A 5,321-nucleotide genomic window follows, 5' to 3' on the forward strand; every position below is an offset into this window, starting at 1 on the left:
GACCATTAAATTTCTTGATCTCTATCTTTCCACTGCTCACCATCTCTTTCACCACAAGAATCGATCTCGCATATCTCCCACTGAACAGGGTCTACCACAGGCCCGAGCGAAACCTCTCAGCAACAAAGGCGTCCCCTTGAAGTCAAATCTGCTCTGATACCAAATGTAGGTTTTAACCCCGTACAAAAATTACCTACATACGAATTCTAAAACACAGAAAATAAATAATGCGAGAGCAGAACACATAAAACACATATACATAGAGATTTTACCCTAGATCCCAAAACCGGGACTACTAGCTTGATTTTTCATTATGTTCCTTTAAATGTTATAATACATATTTATACATGCCGAAGCATTAAATACCATGGACCGAAATCCATCGTGCCCAAAAAAAAAAACATGTGCGAAAATCATGCACAAAACCATAGGTGGGTCTGCCCAACCTAACATAGGGTCCAAAATCAAAATTTTCTGGGGCGCTGCCTCGGACCCCATAAAGTGGGGTTACGGGTGCCCCTCAAACCCCCTGTTAACTACGTGGAAAGAATATAACATAACCCAACAGAGGAAAGAGTATGAATTTTTTGTTCTTCCGAAAATGTGGAAACATAAAAAAATTTCATTTTAGAATGTGAGGCCTTCAAAGGCAACATGAAAAGTTATGCAGATACGCTGGCAGCTAGCTCTTGGGATAATCTATTTAGCAAGGGGTTTGTTGAGAAGTTGGGAGCATTTATTTTGAAACTTCACAGAAAATGACCCAATGCCTCAAGCAGATAAAGAAGCGATATGTCCCATAAGCTATCTTTAACCTCGTAAACGTTAAAATAATTTCTTTCTTTCTATTAAATAAATAAAAAAGATTACTTTCACATAGAAAAAAGCCTTTACCCAACCTAACGACGTGCAAGCCAAAAGAAACCACCAATTATATACTCCTTCATAAGTCGCCCCTTTCCTTCTTGCAATTTCAAGATAGATCATTGACCGATTGACTATATAAGATACGGAAGATACGAGAGATGCCTCGATGCAAAAGGGGATTTAAATCGACCTCTTCGCGTCTTTCCACCCCTTCCAATGCTTTCAAGAACCCAAATACTTTGACATATTTTGTCCCTTCGTTTCCCTAGATTGTATCTGTGTTTGCCCCATGTAAGGGTAGACGACTTTAGGAATATAAATCCCCAATTTTCAATGACTTTATGTGAAGGAGGCTCGAAGGTGTGTTTGATAATTAACAACGAATCAAAGGCTGAACATGCATGATGATTAATTTATTTAGAAGTTCGGTGATTTGATATTTTCTTTTATTCAATTAAATATTATTTTCAACTGCAACCACTATATTTTTTAATTTTTTGATTACGTATAATGATACAAGGTGGAAATCTTCCAACCTTCTCTATTTTTTTTAATTATTTGATTAATAATTAGATGGGGTAGGGATATTCCAAGATGTTCTATTTTTTAGTTATTATTTGAATAATAATTATAGGGTGTAAGGATCTTTTAAGATGCTCTATTTTTTAATAATTTCATTGATTATCATGAATTTTTGAATTTGGTTTCACAAAAAATAATTTCATTGATTATCATGAATTTTTGAATTTGGTTTCACACAAAATTGGATATAGTTTAAAATATTATTAATGGTGAAAAAGAAATGATGATAATGATGTTGTTGCTATCCAATTTTAAAACATTATTAATGGTGAAAAATAAATGATGATGATGATGTTGTTGCAACAGTCGTGGCAACATGAGTAACATGTATATAGTGCGTGAGGAATATAACTACTAGTTTATGGGTAACAAGTGTAGAGATATTTTAAAGTTGTTGTTGGATGCTTAACAAGTATATAGTGTATGATGAATATAACTACTATTTTATGGGTAACATTTGTAGAGATATTTTAAAATTTGTTATATATTACGAAAAATATTCAAGTGTATTGAGAATGTAGTTGCTTCTTGATGAGTAACAAGTATATAGTGTGTGACGAATATAGCTACTAGTTTATGCGTAACAAGTGTAGAGATATTTTAAAATTTGTTATTCAAAATATTCAAGCGTATTGAGAATGTAGTTGCTTCTTGATGAGTAGCAAGTGTATAGTGTGTGACGAATATAGCTACTAGTTTATGGGTAACAAGTGTAGAGATATTTTAAAATTTGTTATTCAAAATATTATGAAAAATATTCAAGTGTATTGAGAATGTAGTTGCTTCTTGATGAGTAACAAGTGTATAGTGTGACTAACAAGTGTATAGTGTGTGACGAATATAGCTACTAGTTTGTGCGTAACAAGTGTAGAGATATTTTAAAATTTTTTATTCAAAATATTATGAAAAATATTCAAGTGTATTGATGAGTAACAAGTGTATAGTGTGTTATCACAAAATCAGGTACTGAAGGCTTCCAATCAGCAAAACTCTGTGTAACTGTTTCAAACCAGGCTTTAGACTAAGGCTTAGCCTCCTTAGTCAGAGAGGGCTCTCTCACAGACTATGGATATTGACTAATAACAAGGAAAGATGGCTAACTCTTAAAACACATGAAAAATAAGATGGCTGGAAAAATATCAAAGTGATTCCCATTGGGCTTATGGAGTCTCACACATCTCAACAAACAAGAAACACTATCCTTTCATAGAAATCAGGGCACTTTACATCTAATGTTCAAACATAACTTACATAAAACACAGTTTTCCAAGGCATATGGGAAGTCAGAGCATGACACATGAGTTCTGAGTGATTATGCAGTAACAAAACTGTAAAAGAACACTAAAGAGAATAAAACATCATACATTTGAACCATTAGATCTATTGTGAATCCTGAGAAGAAACAACAGTCCTTTGCATTACTGAAATCTGCTATACACAAACCAAAATAGTCTTGCCTTTTCTCAAAACATCCAACCCCAATTACATCCAAGTCTGATCAATATATAGGAATACATTCTTAACCACCTTGAGCTTCCTCCTCCAGGATGAGGGGAGCTCAAAGGTTGCTATTAACTACTCCTATCTTCTGTTTAACTAACTCATTAAATACATAAGTACTGAACTATAATTACAAAGAGTCCTAATTTAATCAAAACTCAAAATCTGTCCTCCTCGTAGCATGATTCCTTCTTGATTCTTGACATCTGTCTTCTTTCTGTTCAGCTGAGATGGCATGAGATGGCATGAGATGGGCAATTAATGTCCCATGCTGGCTCTGAATACCGGAGGCTTTGATCTGTTCTGTGCTGGCTGAGCATATCCCTAACTTTTCGGTTCTGGTCCCCCATCACCGAGTATGCAGCAGTGGGTACTTTAAGTCTTTAATAACCCCAAAAAAGAAAAATAGAGCAGACTGCCACGTCCATAACGTGCTGGCCACCTTTTTTTATGTGTGAAGACAACACCTTTCGAAAAGATTTGCTGACTTGTCAATCATAATTGATTAGCTCAACTGAAACATGCAGCTACAGTTAACTTCAAAAGCACAGTCTTTCAGCATCAGTTATACAGCATGACTTTTATGTTGAGCTATGTTAAAACAATAAGACCTGAAATTGTATTCATTTATGCCACCACCAACAACAACTTCTTTCTCTGACTTCAATCAATAGCTTTCCAATGTACTGACTGTTACTTGCAATTTTAAAGTCCAGATTGAATACAAATTCAAATTCCAAGCTATTCATCTCCAACGTGCTGACACCCCCAACTTTTGCATAATAAGCATTGTTAAAGAATGCATCATCAACAAACTTTGCTGCAACCATTACACTTGTGAAAAGTGTGTAATATTTATTCTATCCTACAGGATTCCTGCATAATTCAATGACACAGCTACTCTACTTTTGATTCCTAGCTCTGTCAGCCCTTGAAACATCATAAGAAAACCTGTTAGTTACAAGCACAGAAATTGACTTTCCTAAACATAGACAATAGACATTCTGGAAATAATGAATTCATCCTGCCGAATGCAACAAGTGGCATTAGATTCCTTGCAGTGAGCCCAGGAAAGTTGTGGACTCAATAATCACATTCTTGTTTCAAGTTTCAGTCCTAATCCATTCCTCAATTTTACTTGCCACCACAAATTTTGAGGAACTCTGGTGTTGTCCAGTTGTTTCACATTTTACAATTTCTTTCAACTTCTCCAACGCACAGGATCCTCACCACCTTCCCCTGAATTTGATTTTCCTCCTATTCTGTTCATTGCCACGACAATCGATTCATGTGTTTCCCTTTAAATAGCGCTAAGTGACATACCCCCAGTGCAAAAGCGCTGCACAATTTCTGAAGCTGGTTCGACCTTCCCAACAGAAATAGAAGGCCGATCACTTGTAAATTCTAGGAGGTCACGAAGGCACATATGGCATGAATAATGTGACAGAAGGATCAGGATCATCCTGCATGATTTCTGCAGCACGATGAAATTCCTCTTTGAGCACACGTATACTGTGCTTGTCAACAACACGGCCCAAATCATGAGAAATCTCGAAGGGGTCTTCTATGCAAATAAGATGTCGCTCATTTCCAATACGCCTCGTCCAATCCTTTTCATTCTTACTAAGAAACCCTCCAGTGCGTACTGATATCACAGAATTGGCATAATCATGACGGAAAGCCCAGTAGTGAAAGAAAACTGATAGCAATTGACCAAGGGTTTCCTTGTTTCCAGCACCATAGTTTTTCAGTTTCTCAACTTGATCGAAGTAAGCACATTCAATCTCACCGATTACAACTTGGTATGTTGCTTCCATTTCCTGTAAGCAAGGAAGAATCGGGAGTCTGCGCTGTTGTAGAACGTGTATGCACATAAGCACATACGCATAGCTAGACAGAGTGCCCTGATATGTCTCATTGATCTGCTGACCTTTTGCCCAATGCTTTACCATGAATGCAAGTTGCTGTAAACGGACATCTATTTGTGCATAATCATAGAGAAGCTTTGTATTTACGACCGCCAGGATATTATTAGGTCAGAGAGCATGGCCTCCATTAATAAGATATATCTGTTGAGAGCTGGATCCGTCGATATCACCGTCGGGCATCCTCCATTTACAGTGCCATGTGTTCATTACCATGCTCTGATGCATGCCATGTGTGCACGTTGCTGTCGTTCAATCATCACTGCAGAAACTTGACTTTCCACCCTCTTGTATTGGAGTTTGATCACTAGGAAACTCTTTATTTTCTTTTAGGTAATCGGATAAGTACTGGATGCAAAGTAAGAAATAAAAACGAGGCTATGCAGAACTTGCATTAGCACCGCTAATGATTTCGATCTGCGTTCCAAAGTCAATATGACTAGCAGG

General features: G+C 36.6%; 1 pseudogene; it reads right to left on the reverse strand.

Moving 5' to 3' along the window:
- Nucleotides 1–4,361: 4,361 nt before the first annotated feature.
- LOC149213895 (UTP:RNA uridylyltransferase 1 pseudogene) lies at nt 4,362–4,766 on the reverse strand (annotated as a pseudogene).
- Between the last annotated feature and the right edge of the window lie 555 nt (nt 4,767–5,321).

This window comes from Pinus tabuliformis, chromosome 1_1, assembly GCF_031772625.1.
Source record: "Pinus tabuliformis cultivar Carrire ecotype Pingquan chromosome 1_1, CPIR1, whole genome shotgun sequence".
In the NCBI taxonomy this organism is placed as follows: Eukaryota; Viridiplantae; Streptophyta; class Pinopsida; order Pinales; family Pinaceae; genus Pinus; species Pinus tabuliformis.